This window comes from Streptopelia decaocto (assembly GCF_964273445.1).
Source record: "Streptopelia decaocto genome assembly, chromosome: 2".
NCBI classification, from domain to species: Eukaryota; Metazoa; Chordata; class Aves; order Columbiformes; family Columbidae; genus Streptopelia; species Streptopelia decaocto.
In genome coordinates, this window is record NC_138655.1 from 116,255,575 (window position 1) to 116,273,227 (window position 17,653).

Genomic DNA, 17,653 nt, shown 5'->3' on the forward strand with positions numbered 1-17,653 from the left:
TGCAAAACAAATAACAAAGAAGAAAAATCTGTAGGCTACTTTGGAAGCTGGGTAGTGCGCTATCCACTAGCCTTCTCATGGCTACATTCCAGTCTTTTGTTTATTTTTTCAATCTTCTTGTTCAGGAAGTTGTATCAGGTAAGTGTCCTATCATGTAAACATGCTCCTGATGAATACTAACTACACATTATAAATAAATATGAATAATTTATGCAGTGTGGGCAGATTGAGTACGTGGGTTTGGATCATTCTTGAAATTCAGTCTTACTCAGAGTGGAAGATGTTTTTAAATGTGATTCTGAATCAACTTTTATATTTTCCTTTCTTAGGAAAATTTTAATCTTCTCTTTCCCTCTGCAGTAGTTTATTTCATTGCCTATCATTTTAAATCTCTTTAATACTGCGTAACCGTATAAGCCCTGTTTAGTGATGATAGATTTTTTCCAGTGGTAACAGAACACAGGATTTATGTACATATATGTACAAGTCTCCTATTGTGATAAGTAGTAACAATAAAACCAACATTTTACAGTGTTTCTTAAATAGTTTTGACCTAGTTTAAGTACTGCTTTTAGGTAGTACAAAAGAGACATACAGTAAAATGTGAAAGTCAAATGTTTCACGTTAATATCCTCAAATATGAAAGTAATGTTTTTGAAACTTCTCCAGCTGTTGTAATCTCAAAGTTTAAATGCCAATATATATTTATCTACACCCACACTTATATGTATGCTAGTATACAGCTATTGAATATTTGAGTATGGTTATGATCTCTAGAAATATTCACAGATCTTTAAAAACTTTTTATAATATGGATAGTCATAGCATTCAAAGTGTTTGAATGTCATGCTATGTAAGTAAGGTCAGTTGAAGTCAACAATAAATCCTCCCTCTTGACATCCCTACACAGAGTTGGACCTGATGAGTTATAGAAATATTTTTTAGGGAGTAAAAAGCAGCTCAAAATCATCTTCATGACTGATGGTCTGTGAAGATTTCATAGTTCTCTTAAAGCTCTATAGATCTCTTTGAGCTTATGGTTAGAGTTGTGAGGGAGAAACCTTATAGCTTTTAGGGAGGGGAAAGAAAAGCAATCACCTTTTAACATGATTTGTTCAGGAAGGCTGCCTGTGGTGGCTTCAGTAGCCAGACATAGCAGTCAAGCTTCAACAGTACACTGACTGTCAGCTGTGACTGTGGTTGGCTCAAGGGATGTGAGACCTTAAAAAGGTTTCTACCCTCCTTACTGTTCCCCCATCTTTCCTACAGAAGAGCAAACTCAATAAAGGAATATTAGACAATTGGGAAGGCTCAGGAGATGGGACTAGTCAGGCTGGAATGATTTATCTTTGGGCTGTTTCTCCTTATAAACAGAACAAATTAACAGATTCCTTTATATTTCGTGAAATAATTTTCATGGTGCTATGAGTGAAGGGAGCTCCATATCATTTAGACTTCCCATTACTGTCTATACATTAGTCTTTGGCCAGGTTTCTACTTTTTATAAGCTTCAAGAAACAGCACAGTTCAGTAACATCAAGCCCTGTGGTGGTCTATCTAGAATTTTACCTGACCCCAGGCTGTTGAATTTCAATGCTTCAGTTAATACACTGTTTTGTACTGTCAATAAATTAAGGCAGAGCTATTGCTATGAAGTTCAAGGGATATCAGTAGTACTTCATAACTTGCTATGCTGGACCAAACATCCACTGTGTCTTCTATGTATCATTAGATGCAGTTCGTGTTGTCTCCAGCAATGCCACTGACAAGACATTGACTCTTAGACTCTGAAGGGAAATACTGTGGGCCCAGAATTGGAGGGTATCTCCTGCAGCAGTCTTCATTTCCAGTCTGTGCTCCAATCAAAGTGGGATCAAATGTCCTAGTTTTCATCTAGCTATTGCAGCAGTGAGGGCACGATGGCTTCCAAATACTGGGCAATTCACAAGAAATAGGTTTTAGTGTGACTGCTTCTCATGTTCATCAATGTAGTGTTGCGCTACCTCATACACTGCATATGGCCCTGTGTTTTGATCTAAGCAATAACACTGAGGTCTGACAAATTTTTTTACCCTCTGTCATGTATCTGGACCAATTAGATCTCTGAACTCAGCTGGATCATACCAAATCACAGTATCACAGTATGTTTGGGATTGGAAGGGACCTCAAAAGATCATCTAGTCCAATCCCCCTGCTGGAGCAGGAACGCCTAGGTGAGGTTGCACAGGAACATGTCCAGGTGGGTTTTGAATGTCTCCAGGGAAGGAGACTCCACAACCTCCCTGGGCAGCCTGTTCCAGTGCTCTGTCACCCTTACTGAGAAGAAGTTTTTTCTCAAATTTAAGTGGAACCTCTTGTGTTCCAGCTTGATCCCATTACCCCTTGTTCTATCATTGTTTGCCACTGAGAAGAGCCTGGCTCCATCCTTGTGGCACTCACCCTTTATATATTTATAAGCATTAATAAGGTCACCCCTCAGTCTCTTCTTCTCCAGACTAAAGAGACCCAGCTCCCTCAGCCTTTCTTCATAAGGGAGGTGCTCCACTCCCTTAATCATCTTTGTTGCCCTACGCTGGAACCTCTCCAGCAGTTCCCCGTCCTTCTTGAACTGAGGGGCCAAGAACTGGACACAATATTCCAGATGTGGTCTCACCAGGGCGGAGTAGAGGGGAAGGAGGACCTCTCTCGATCTACTAACCACCCCCCTTCTAATACACCCCAGGATGCCATTGGCCTTCCTGGCCACAAGGGCACAGTGCTGGCTCCTGGTCATCCTGTTGTCCACCTGGACCCCCAGGTCCCTTTCCCCTACACTGCTCTCTACTATGTAATTTCCCAACCTATACTGGAGCCTGGGGTTGTTCCTGCCCAGATGCAGGACTCTACACTTGCCCTTGTTAAATTTCATCAGGTTATTCCCCGCCCAACTCTCCAGCCTGTCCAGGTCTCGCTGGATGGCAGCACAGCCTTCTGGCGCGTCAGCCACTCCTCCCAGCTTAGTGTCATCAGCAAACTTGCTGATAGTGCACTCTATTCCCTCGTCTAAATCGTTAATGAATATATGGAATAATACTGGCCCCAGTACTGACCCCTGAGGCACTCCACTAGATACTGGCCTCCAACTAGACTCCGCACCATTGACTACCACTCTCTGGCTTCTCTCCTTAAGCCAGTTTGCAACCCACCTCACTACTCTATTGTCTAGACCACACCTCCTCAACTTAGCTGTGAGGATGCTGTGGGAGACTGTGTCAAAGGCTTTACTGAAGTCAAGGTAGACCACATCCACCGCTCTGCCATCATCCATCCACCTTGTTACATTCTCATAAAAGGCTATGAGGTTGGTCAAGCATGACTTACCCTTGGTAAAGCCATGCTGACTGCCCCTAATAACCCTCTTATCCTTGATATGCCTTGAGATGGCACCAAGGATAAGCTGTTCCATTACTTTGCCAGGGACAGATGTGAGGCTGACTGGTCTATAATTACCCGGGTCCTCCTTCTTGCCCTTTTTGAAGACTGGAGTGACATTTGCTTTCCTCCAATCCTCGGGTACCTCTCCCGTTTCCCAAGACTTGGCAAAGATGATGGAGAGTGGTCCAGCAATGACTTCAGCCAGCTCCCTCAGCACCCGCGGATGCATCCCATCTGGACCCATGGATTTATGGATGTCCAGACTATTTAATTGCTCCCTAACCCAGTCCTCATCGACTAAAGCAAACTCCTCCATTGACCTGGCTTCATCCGGGGTCTCAGCGGTACAGGGCTCAGTTCTTCATTGCAAAACTTCAGAGGAGAATTTCATGTTACATGTTACAAGTGAACGCAAATTAATTTCATCAGTACCTTGATCTGAGATCCTAGTGCTAGTGATTACATAGATTATGAGGAGTTCTTCAAAGGACTATGAAGGTACAACTGCAATATAAGTAAGCTTTTATCTTGCTATAATGTCTAATGATATTAGTGAAGATGTAGTAATGTGTATCTGTGGAAAAAGAGAGATGTATTGGCAAAACATGAGTATATTCAGGACAGTAAGTGACTGAAAAACAAATGGAAAGCTGGCCTCATTCCACTGGTAACAAGATTAAAAATTAACCAAATTCCTTGATGACGTAACTGATACCAAAAGCTGGGATGATGTATGGTGATGATTAATTGCTGGTGTTGAAGTATAACAGAAGGGATTGTGGCAGGAAAAGTTACTGTAGGGTATGTTTCACAAATTACTTTCTTGTTGTCTTTTACTGCTACATCTATTTGTGATACATTTTACGATGTCAAACCTGCGATCTATCTGAAATATCAGTATGTTATATACAAAATATTATTTTTGAATATTATAATGCTGGAGTGAGATTGAGAAAGGAATTGGAAGTAGTTTATTCTTATACTTATAAATTATGGCTATTTGTATTTTAGATTGCTACCAAAATTTTGCTGAGTGGCTAGGAATTAAGTTGGCATATATGTTACTTTTTAGAGGTAATAGGATGGGGACCCTCCACACATCATAAGTATTACCTGGTCTTTGGTTCGGGTTGTCTGAATATAAGCTATTGCATAGAAAAGAAATTGTGTCGTTGGTGAAATTCTATTTTTCTGCTGATAAATTTTAAAACTAAAGCTAATGATGCTTGTGATGAGGAGCTCAGTACTCTCCTCTTTTTAAAGCTCAGTAGTCAACTGTGTGCTTGTCCTTTTAAAATCAGTGTTGTAAGTTTTAATCACACCAGCATCTCACAGGCTTAAGTTTTTGCTGTCAAAAGTGTTTCTGCAACTTTTTGTATTTTAATGGTCAGTGATCACACAAAAAAATGTGGCAACGTGCATCTAAAAGCATATCCTTTTAAGGAAAATGAATTTATAGTAAGATTAGAAGTTATTATATTTATAAATGATGTCTTATTACAAACCATCGATGAATGTTAGTGACTTAGTGTCTAAACTGTGCAATCTAATTTAAAGGTATAAGTATAATTATTTGTTTATGCTGTTGATCTATCCTTAACACAAGCAAGTCCACGTATTTTCTTTAAGTTTTTTGAAATAATTAAATTTATTAATATATTTTTGTATATTTTTCCTAGTTGTGTCTAGGTTGTGGTTTTATACTGTCCCTGTGTGTTTTGGAACTGCTATGAGCCCATATTGTAAAGTTTAATTATAGAATTGGATGTCTTAAACTAAAGGATCATGTACTGTTGATGTTTTTGACAGACTGCAGTAAACCTGTGCTTGAATGCTCAAAAAATGCCTCAAAATCATTGTTCTGCTGACAGGCACTGATCCTCTTGGCAGCTCTACTTTGCTCACTTTGTTATAATTGCAGTTGAAAGATAAAGTTTGTTACTCCATTGAGCCCTAAGAAAGACAGTATGAGCTAGGGGTGATTCTAAGGAAAAAAAAATGAAACAGTTACCTCAAAATTAGTTAAATATATTCATACTTTAAAAAGAGAAAACACTCCAGTTTTATTTGGGTAACACCTTATTTTAAAGAAAGCTAATAATTTTGTGGAAAATTTATCTAAAGGGATATGTAGCCATGTGTAACTAGATTGCTTTGGGGTTTTTTGTTTGTTTCATTTTTTGTTTGTTTGGGGTTTTAAAAAATATTTTTAACTAAAGCCCTTCAATTAAAAAAAAAAGTTGTGAGAAAGAAGTCACGTAGCAGCCAAGTGGAAGCAGTGGTTGGATTTAATACAGGAAGTGGTTACAGTCAGCGATTCTAATCCTTGTGATCCAGTTAAAGCAATCAACCCATCCACTTAGAACTGTTTAAAAGTAATAGTTGTTTTCTGCCAAGACTTTCCTGTGAAAATATTATACAAAAGGGGAAAAAATTGGAGAGGAAAAGCAGGAGCTTCATCATTCCTATTTTGCTTGTTTTCTGTCTTCTGCTGAGAGACTGCAGTCAAATATCATTTGAGGGGAAAGGCAGAGGTGTTTTTCAGTTTGACAGCCACAGGGATGACAGATATAGAGGAACATGTATCAGAGGTTATCGCAACAGTTGAAACATTAGTTGACTTAGTCTGCTAAACTAAGCACCTTTTAGTCCATCATGGCGCACAACTTGTTATTGTCTAGAAGAATGGGGAGCATGTTTCCAACTCTTCCAAGCACTTGTAGATCATCCAGGATGGATACTTGAAATAGTAGAATAGGAGACTCATATTCTTATACTCTGTAGGGAGTACAAGCTTATGCTGCAGAACTCATCTTCTGGAGAAAATTAGGATGGCAAATAATATGAACCTCTAGCACTTAATATGAGTGGGCAGTTGGTCCTCTGCTGTGAATGAACTTTGAGCCAAAGTCCATCTTTAAGCTCCATGCTTACATGAGAAGGTTGATACTGGTAGTAGCTGATAGCTATGGACAGATCCCTTCAGTCTGTGGCCATACTCAATCTTTAATTTAGCCTCAGCTTTCCATTAAAAAAAATCAACACAAAGAAATCCGGGAATGGTTAGGCAACATGTGCTTGAAAGAACAGGAAACAGTATTTATTTTAATAACTTTGTGTGTAATATTTCCATTCTTGGCTCTGTATTCAGTGCTGTTATAAAAAAGTTAAATGCAGTGACTTGTTTTGCTGTGTTTTATCTGCTCATTACTGCATTTAGGGAAAATCTGTATTTATAAGATATCTGAAATTAGATTCTAAGAGTGATTTGTGGCTTCTATAGGATGGGCATTACTTACAGTTAGAAACCTTAAATTTATCCATAATGGATATATCTAGGTATTTTCCTATTTGTGAAGTATGCATATTTCCTAAAATATAATAGATTGAATAGCCAAACTATGCTGTGGCAGTGTATGTAAAACTACTGTGACAGATTAGGAATGTAATCTATGAAGATTTCTGAAAGCAAAAATGCCAAAATCCTATTTCAATGGGTGGTTTATAAAGCAAAATAATTGATTGTTTTGAAAGTTATTTAATATTTAAAGCGGATTAAGGAGAAACTAGTGAAAATGTGTTAGAAATCTTAGGATTTATAAGTTTGGAATGATAAAAGATTCAGATGCAATTTAAAGAAAAATGTAACGCAAACGTAAAAATTACTATGAGTAGAAGAACATTTAAACAATGAGCATGGCAAATTTGTTACCAATGCATTAAAATCTTGTGTCAACGTTTAGAAAAGTATAGTATTTTTTTCTCTTTTTAATGTTAAATCAAATGAATAGAAGTGTTTCTAAAGACTGAGGAAGATACTGTAAAGAGCAGTAGGGTACAGTATTTTAATTTCCATTTGTCAAGGAATAAAATATGGCTCTTCTGTTAAAAAATGTTATTTTCATTACTTTATTAACTGCTTAAACACTTTAGTTTAAGGATGAGATGCCAGAGACTACTCATCTCTTTTAAATTGCTGACTTGAAAACAGTGTATACTTAGTGAACATGTGTAAGTGTAACCCTCTTGAGAATTTTTCACCAGGAAGCAGAATACTGCTTTTGTTTGTGTGGGGTTTTTTTGTTTGTTTGGGTTGTGTTTGTTTAGTTGGGTTTGTTTGTTTATTTGTTTTTTTCCAAAAAGAATTTTGTTTGTGTGTGTTGGTTTTGTTGTTGTTGTTTGTTTTGTGTGGGTTTTTTGTTGTTGGTGGTGGTTTTTTGTTTTTGTTTTTCCTTGTCACCAGTCTTTCAGCCGGAGTTTCTGGGGAAATGTTTAGATATTTATACATCTGTAAATGTTTGATTAGTGCTGAATCAGGTTAATCTGTTATGCAAGTATTAACACTGTACGCAGAATGAATTCTTAACGGTTCTGTTTTACTGATGTGGAGCTATAATCTTCTTAACTGATGACGATGAAACTCTTAGAAGGCAAAATGCATGGTATAAAAGCCATTTTTGATTGTCGTTAATAATGAGAACCCATGGTATTGTGCGATGATGTGCAGTTGTTTTGCATATGGATAAAACAATCGCAGAAGTCATACAATGTGTCAAGTTGGAAGGGACCCATAAGGGTCATAAAGCCCAACTCCCTGCTCCTTGCAGGACTACCTAAAACTAAATCATGTGACTAAAAGTGTTGTCCAGATGTTTCTTGAATTCTGACAGGCTTGATGCTGGACCACTTCCCTGAGAAGCCTGTTCCAGTGACCGACTGCCATCTCAGTGAAGAACCTTTTCCTACTGTCCAATCTGAATTTCCCATGATGCAGCTTCCTCCCATTTCCTTGTGTCTTATCGCTGGTCACCAGAGAGAGGAGACCTTGATGGCAATGAGGTCACCCCTCAGCCTTCTCTTCTCCAAGCTGAACAAACCAAGTGACCTCAGATGCACCTCATAAATCTTGCCCTAGAGACCTTTCAGCATTTTGTCTCCCTACTTTGGACACACTCTATTAGTTTGGTGTCTTTATTTTGAGGCACCCAAAACTGCACGCAGCACTTGAGGCTGTGCTGCAGGAGTGCAGTGTAGGGTGGGACAATCACCTCCTGCAACCAGCGGGCTGTGCTGTGCTTGATGTGCCCCAGGACTCAGTTGGCCCTTTTTGCTGCCAGGGGACACTGTTGACTCATACTCAACTTGCCATCAACCCAAATCACCAGCTCTCTGTCCATGAGGCTGCTCTATGTCCTCTTGTCCTCCAACAAAAAGGTCAACAAAAGTTTCCTTTTCATAGGCGTTTTGCTACAAATGTTAATAGGAGAAAGATTTGACTTTTTCAATATCATTGTCACTTATGGTAGACTTTCAACATGGTTGCTATAACCACAAAGCTTAAAGCTTGTCTGTGCTGTGGTCAGCATGTGGCAGCAGTTCCTGAAGATGTTTCCAGCTAACTTTGAACCAGTAGCTTAGCTAATGTCATAATAGTTATGTGGGTGCGGCAACAGAGGACTTAGAAAGTGCAAAACCTTCTATGAAACTTAATAAATACATGGCCAGTTACCAGTTAGCTGCTGCAGCCATGCTGCCTTGTGTTCCCCAGAAAGCTCAAAGCAGAAGATGTCTTCACAATGTATGGATGTCTTCCTATGCTTGCAAAAGGCTGATGTAGTTTGAAGAAATCTCATGGAAAGGGCTGAAACTGGAGTGTTGCAAGTGATGGGAACATTTTCTGGGAGAAAGCACATGCTGCTTATTTGAAGGGGTGCCAAATACCTCCAAGGTGAAGTATGCCACTTCTTTTGTCATCTTTTTATGAATATCATGAGCTTGAGATAATAAAGAAAATACTGTATCATCAAATTTTTTGCATGTTTAATTTTGAAAACTTTCTGCAAAGTTCCTTTTAACATCTGCTAGCTTTAAACAGATACGGAATGATTTACTTTCCCTCCATTACCTTGAGAAAATTATTGTTGTTGGGGTTTTGTGTTATTTTTCTGAGTGGTGTTAGTAGCTGATTTTTCAGCTGTTCTTGTAGGATTGCTCGATTCAGATAGTTTTGACTAGTTTAATTCAACTTTCTTTCTATTGGGATAATAATGATAGTAGTTAACTGTGCATTTGTTACAAAAGACAGAATTTGAGAAGAGGTTTTGAGGTTTTCAGGCTTTTTTGTTTACCTGAATCACATGATTTGTGGGATGAAGAATGACCTTGTTGGCAGAGTACTGAGAGAACTGAGGCACTGCTTCCTATTCCTGCTGGTGATCCACACCTCTTCTTGACCTTGGGCAAATTGTATACCCCTTCTTTTTCAGATATACTCAGTGTGCTTCTAACCTTCTTGTGTCTGACAAATACATTTACTCTTACAAAACTATCCGAAATGGGTGCTCATAATTCTGACAGGCCTGTTTAGAGTCCCAGCTAGACTTTATTCAAGCATAATTCTTTAATGAATTTTCTTTATGGTTAGGTAATATCTAAATTATAAATGTGTATCATAGGAATGTAGGGATGATAATTTCATTAGGATTTAGAAGATATTCAGATTGTGTTATGAGAGGCACTGTACAAATTCTAAGTAAATATGAGCAGCCTATTTTATGACTATACATCTGTGTAGACCTATCACCAGTAGGATTGCTGGTGGAAAAAGACAAATCTATGAGGGGAAGTAGAGCCATGCTTTAAATCATTTAAATGTTATAAATTGATATTGTGCATAACAAAATAACTTCTGTAAAGGAGAATATATTACTAAAGCATATCCTTCTATCATTCTTTTTTGTCTCTGGAAAGTTACTTTGAACCAGTGTTCCTGTTAGGGGAGGGAGTAAAAATGTTTACAAAATCACCTGAAGCTCCACTTCTATTACTGTTTAGCCCTGGGCAGTAGCCAAAACACTGCACAGCTGCACTCACTCTCTTCTCCCTGAGGAAGGAAAAAAGGGAAAAGAAAGGCTCGTAGGTTGAAATGGATACAGATTTAACAGAATACTAATAAGAGTGATACAGAGCAATACTAAGCCACTGGAACACGCACTCACAGCAATGAATGTCAGTGGGAAACAAAGTGGGAGCCCTCCCACATGGCAGCTATCGAGGAAAAGGGCTGTCCCTGGAAATGTCCTGTTTATATATGGAGCATGATGTTCATGGTGTGGGATACTCCGGTTGGACAGTTTGGGTCAGCTGTCCTGGATCTGCTCCTACCTGGTGCTATCTTGCACCTGTTGCTGGGCAGTTGGAAAGTACTTTGTCTCCTTGGCAACAGCCAAGATTCGTATGATTTCTTACATTATTTTCATACGAAATCCCAAATGCTGGCAAGCTACTTGGAGAAAACATAAACTTTATCGCAGGGTGAAATGTTTCTAACTACATAAAAAAATTAACTCAATTTCAGTCAAACCAGCACAGATTCTGAGAGAGAAATGGAGTCTACAGTATTTGTGACAGCATTATGTCTTTTATTGGAAGGAAATTAATCTATTTGCATTTTAAAGGAATTGCTTTCTGTTGCTAGACACTAATATTTTAGTGTGTATGCTACGTAACTGTTTTATATTCAGTGCTAAGGGACATAAGAAACCTCATATAAAAACAATATTCTTATGTGGTGTGGGTTTTTTTTCTGTTCTAGAAGTCAAAAATTTTGCAGATAATAAACATGAGTCTAAAAGACACTAAGTTTTTAAAACTAGCTGTAACATTCTGGAAAAGAAAATCACAAATAAGTAATGAAGTGTTGTAGGTCTGTGCTTTACAGAATTAGTGACCATGATTACTGCTGATACTAGAACACATTTCTGAGTTTTATGATGTTGTGACTGATTTTCATTTCTTTGATCTTACTGTTAGTGTTTTATTTTACTGGTCTTCAGTAAGCAGGCAAGGATACTATTTTTGTGGAGGGTTATTTTTATAAAATGTTTCTGAACTAATCAAAAGTGGATGGTTGTTTTGTGTATTAGGATAATGACGTCTTACAAGTTGTCTTTTGAAAGGGAATGTTTTTATAATGCATTTCAAAGAAAAAGTTGTTGCAGAGTAACAAACGCTGTTGTGCATTGCATGGGCAGATCTCTTTTTATCACTTCAGTGCTCTGACTGTCCCAAGAACATTTCACAGTGTTGCTTCAAAGTGACTTATAGCCCATCTGAGGCCTCTGTTCTTTTTGCTTCATCTGCTGGTTGAGACAAACAGCCCAGTGTTACAGAGATGCATGGTGATGACACAGTTTAAACTCTCTTCAAAACATTTGGCAAATAACTACAACCGTAATATTTGTCCAGTGTTATGGTATGGAGCATGGAGCTCATGCGATCCCTTCAGGGGTTTACTTAGGATCCAACACAACAGTTTTCCAAAAGTCTCCATGCCTGCAAAGGGTGGAACATCTACTTATTCCTGCATGGCGCTCCTTGGCTCTTGCTCAAAATCCACTAGAGTTCCTCCTATAGCTAGAGGATTACCTGTTGTCTTTGGACCTTGCTGGACCCTGGTAATTGGTGCTTCCCCAAATCCCCTCTATTACGAAGGCTGTAATAGTGCTTATTCTGAACAAATTTTAAAAGTTATTTTTTTCTTGGAAGGCTGAACGGATTAGGAATACGAGTTTGTTTAAACACTGTGTTCAGAGAAGAATTTTAAGTATCTCGAAATGACTGTAATAGTGCTTACCCTGAACCTCTGATATCTTGGAGGTAGCCCAGTGTATATACACCCTGATGACTGGGGGCCTGGAGCACACAGCAGACATGGAAAGGCTAAGAGAATGGGTTTCATGCAACTTTTACAAAGGAGGCTTGCGGGGGGATCTTATTCTTGTCTGTAGTTACCTCATGGAACAGAACAAAGAAGATGAACCCTGACTTGTCTCAGCAGTGCACAATGGAAGGACAAGAGGGTGAATGCAAGTTGGAAGATCGGAAACTGCAGCTTGATATAGGAAGAAACTTTTTGTTGTGAGGGGCGAGGTCAAACACTGGAACAAAGGCCCAGAGATGTTGTAGCATCTCCATCCTTGGGGACTCTTAAAACTCAACTGGATGCAGCACTGAGTCAGCCTGCTTTGACAGGACTGCTCCGAGTAAGGAATTAGACTAGAGGTGTCCAAAGGTGCCTTCTATCATATCTGTTCATTGGCCTAATCCAGTCTATCTTCCTTAAAACCAACCAACCACAAAAACTACCCTGTCTCCTAGCATGGTACCCATCATTCACTGTGTCCTACCTGTACTTAGATAAGTTAACTCTTTAGGATCCAAGTTAGTAGTGTCCCAGGTGAGTCTGGGTTTCTGAGCTCCTAATCTGTTTCCTGCTCACTAATTCCTTGTATGCTTTGAGCTTTAAGTAAGCAGGGTGGATGGACTGAATGCTTATTCAGCTGACTTGGCTCTGCTTCCATTTCTCCCTTATCTGAGCCAGCTACATTTTATACTGCATGGGGGTGTTCTTTTATGAACCGAATCCAAGCCAGACTTAGGTAAGGGTTGGCTGGCTGGATGTATAAAGTCTGAGTGTTTCTGACAGCTTGTTTTGTCTGGCAATAATCTTCAACATTATGCAAGGTACCTTAAATATGAGTCTTGCTTCTGTGGTTTTTGAGCAGTGTTCTGAACTATTTTTTAAATTAAGTGGCATATATATGAGACTTTTGGGTAATTTGAATACCGCTGTGGAGAATTTAGGACCAAAGACATAATGTTGTGCTAATTAGTATATTTTTACTTAAAGGTCAGAGCTGCACTGTTTTTAGGGAACATGTTAATGTCAGCTTTGCACCTGACGATAAAGCTGGTGCTATTAAATTTGTCTTGGAAAACTGGACAAAATTCTTCTAAAACTATATGGAAAACAAGTGTACTTAGATGTTAACTAACACCTTTATTTTTAACTCTGTCACCTTTGGAACAGTTGAGATTTGTAGAATATTTGAAATATGTACTGAACGAAGATTTTTGTAGCATTTTGGAGAAGAATAATCTGTTAAATACATATATATGCATATAGCTTTAAATAGTAGTGTCCAGTACTTCATTTTATAGTGTGTTCTTCTGTCTAGTCCACTCTTGTCAGGAATAATTTTGTTCATGTTCCCACATTTTAGACCGAAAGAGAAGAGTTTGACCTTGTTCTGTGGTCACTGAACATTGTACCAGGAATTTAATTTCAGTCATCAGATCAGTCTGTCAGTCTTGGGAACTTTAGGCAGAAGGGTATTGAACTTCTGGTCCTTGATGATGGATGTCACCAACAGCCAGAATGAAAGAGCAGGACCGGCCATCACCATGGATCACTCTTAGACTGCGCAGACACACAATTGGTACTCATGGTTTCTTCCACTCAAGATTTTCTGCAAAAGTGAGATGTTTCAAGATCTTACAGAGTTCACACAGTGCAGAGTTTCTGGATCAAGGTTCCCCCGCTGTCTTCAACGGTTTTTGCATTGGTTTTTTTGTTTGTGATGGTGTGTGTTTGTTTGGCCATAAAGCTGTTTAGCTTTCAGATATTCTTTCATCACACTTGATTGGAGCCTTCTGATAAAAGTTTTGTACATAGCCTTTGGGATCTTGTAAGTATCCATGTAATTAAGATCCTTACAAGTTTTTTTGACACCTAATCCTACTCGCTTTCAGTTTAATTTGCACTCCTTTTAAAAGCACATGAAACCTGTATGTGTTCTGAAGTATTGCACAATGTGTCTGCTGTCAACAGACCCAACTCTACATACACAGAAATGCAAGATGTGTTGCCATTATCACTTGGGAATAAGATATCATGGTTAGATAGAAATGTAGTCCAATAAAAACGTCTGATTAATCATTCGTCCTGATCAGAAAAGCAAACAATGTCATAAATCCTAAGAGGAATTATAACAATCATAAGCAGAAAAAACATTATGCTACATTAATCCATGGGTTTCCCATCTCAAAAAGGTTATAGTAGAACTGCAAAAAATACAAAGACAAGAGATACAGATGATCAAAGGTCTCGAATGGCTGCTGTAGAAGAGATTAATCTTCCATATGCTTTAATCTGGAAGGCAATGATTGAGAGGTAAGTATGATAGCAGCACACAGTCATGAGTGGCTCATGCGAGGGGAATGGCATAGCTGTTCACTGTACCTTGTAATATAAGAACTATCAGAAGTAAAGAAAACTTGCAATTGGCATCTTAAAAACCGACAAAGGGTGATACTGCTTCCTGTAGGGTTAAGTTCAGCTGTGACCTCTGTGCCATAGGGTCCTGGGTTTACTTGAGTTTAAAAGGAGACTGGAGAAATTAATGGAAGAAAAATCCATTGAGAGCTGGTATGGCCAAAAGATCTGTTTCTGGCTCTATGTCCTTGGGCTGTAAATTCCCTGAGGCTGTGGAAAGTGTTCTGGATACCTGTCTTGTACTTGTTGGGCTTCTTCTGTTGTCAGGTGTTTTAGATAAGTCATTGGGGTAGGCAGAATTTTAGCTTGAACCGAGTCATATTCTGCTTTATATACTGAAAATGCATGCCTGGAAACTTTTCGATTTTGTAATTTTTTAGAGATTGGCTGTGGAAGTTTGTCTTAGCATTCCTACTTTTGTATGAGAAACCAGATTATTTTTTATGACTTGTACAGAACGACTTTTCTCAAGAAACAGTTATTTCTTAGCGAAATTAGCAGGTTAGAAGTACACGGTATTAGTTTTGAGTTATGAGGTTAATTTTTAGTCTGTGCTGTTTATTTGGTTGGATGCAAATATGTTGGTATTAATGAGTACATGAGTTATAAGTAAACAGCAATTCTGAGAATTCAGAAATTGTTTTGAGCACAAAGTTCTTATTTTTAGTTACATTAGTTACAAAATATACAATATTTAATATCAAGCTCTGTTTCAGTCTTTCAACTCTAGCAGGGTTTACTCAGTAATTCTAATTGTACCTGACTTTAAAAATGTTTTGGAAATTTCTTCTTGATTAAGAAAGGTAATAATAATGATTAAAAAAAATATCCATTCCTGTTTTGAAGTTGCATCCTGATCCATCTAAGTGTGAGATTTTCAGTAGGCATATCCTGAATTTTTCTCTTCATTTCCTAACATAAGTTTTATCCTAGTATTTCTAACTAGGATTTACGTTGTTTATATGTTATGAAATACGTATGCTTAAGCAAATAGCATGCACAAAAAGGTACTTTTTCACTTACTCAAGAATGCTTTTTTGAGAATACCAAAAGTAATTAGGTTCTGTAATTTGTTGTAATGTGTTTTTGTGGTGATGGTGTTTTTTTTGGTGTTTTTAATTTTTTTTTAGTGTGTGTATGTGTATTTTACTATAGAGACACATCCTGGAAACGGTGGCCGCAAAACGGAACACGTACTCCTAGGAGTTTTAATGCTAAGAATTATGTGTTATGGCTTGGTTTGTTTTCTTATTTTTTTGTTTAAGGAGAATTATTGACAGGTTACAATTAATACCTATTATAAAACTATGGGCTTAATGGTGCTGGTATAATATTAATTATTTTACTATGCTAAAATTATTCTGAAAGAAAGCTGGTATGTTTCAAATAGTATGACACTCACAAATAACTAAAATAATGTTTTCTATTTAAAAATGTCATTTATTCAAAAAGTCAGCCAACAATGGATTTTCATGCAATCATGACACCAGTGATTTTATAAATCTAAGTATTTCCCCTCATTTTGATAAAACACTTTTCTGGAGTACAAAGCCATAATTACTTAAGTATTTTTAAATGGAAGCTGTTCCACATTTTTGATGGGTTTTGCTGCTTTCTTAGAAAATTTTCCATTTTCACATATAATTTTTGAGATACAGGACCAGAGCAGAGTATTCAAAGAGTGGATGAGCTTTCATTAAGCTGTCCTTCCTAACCTGAGTTTATTAGTTCATATATGAAGTTAGAACCTTTTTCCCAACATCTGTATTATTTTATGTACATTAAGTTTCAGGTGCAACTTCAGATGCAGTCTCTCTCCCTCCGTACCCTCAGATCCTCTATCTGTGAAGAAGTTTCAGAGCTCTCAGTGTTTAACATAGAACATTTCCATGGGATTTGTGTTACATTAAAGCTCTTTTCACTCAGTTATTATAATTGGACAATTTTCACACTTATTAGAGAGGAAATATTTGGGAAGTGATTTGGGATGGGTAAAAGAATAATTGCACTCTCTTTTAATTAGAGATTTAACCGGTATCATCATCTTAAGAAACCACATTACTTCTGTCACACCCCTTTCCTCCAAATGTTCCTTAGCATTTGCTGCCTTTCAGGTACATTTTAATTTAAATAATGCAGCAAAAGCAGTTAATCTTCTGAATTGGTAGCTCATTCTGCTGTGAATAAAATTAAACAAATTATTTATCTTTCATCCTCTGTCCTTCCCCACTTTTATCAGTAACTGGTAAATCTCACCTTGCATTCTGTAGGATTCTTCCTCATTCTTACAGTTTTGCAGTACCCACACCTTGGACACATTTCATTTTATTTAGTTCTCCTATAATCAGTTTGTAATTTTGCAGTATTCACGTATATATGTGTGTGTGTATGAGTGTATATATATAAAATAAACATACATGTATATACATGGCATTATTTACATTAGAAATCTCTGTCTTTGTGACCTGATAAGTGTTCCTTCATACTGGACCGTGTGACATCAAGGAGAAAAAATGTGTCTAGTCCCAGGAGCTACGTGTCAGTTGATGGTGAGCAGGGGAAGAGGGAGCGATGAGGATGACAGCTTTGGGGAGCTGACGGGGCTGCTCATGTTTGTAACTGCTGGTTGCTCCAGCCTGGTTGGGGTACAACCCTGCCCCCCTCTCTCCCACCCCAGCTTGCCCAGTCGCTAAATCACAGAGCAAGCTAAAGGGCATGTGGAGACCTCATGAAAAGGAGCAAATCCTGCAAATATGTGAAGCATGGGTGCTGCAGAGTATGATTCTTCCTAAAGCAAGACTTGACAAGTCTAGTACCAAATTATGTCCCCTATGAATTAGAAGTTACTGGGAGAAATCCTGACCTTAATATAGTTTGTGTGAATTTCATGAGAAATTTTAAATGTGTCATATAGAAATGAATCTGCATCAGTGAAAATGTTCACCCAAGGTGATTAATTTCTGCATTTAAATATTTTAATATTTTTGCTGTAGAAGCAATATTAAAGCAAACTCTAATTTGTCCCAAACTTTGTGTTTGTCAGGCTGATTAAGACCAGTCTGCCAATTTACTGCTGCTTGCAAATGCAAGTATCAGGATGGAGAAAGTATTTAAGGAAAAAAT

General features: G+C 37.9%; 1 protein-coding gene across 8 annotated transcripts in view; it reads left to right on the forward strand.

Annotated features, from left to right (window-relative positions):
* The window catches only part of ULK4 (unc-51 like kinase 4), a 240,153-nt gene that overhangs the window by 114,006 nt on the left and 108,494 nt on the right, over positions 1-17,653 (forward strand). The window lies entirely within an intron of this gene.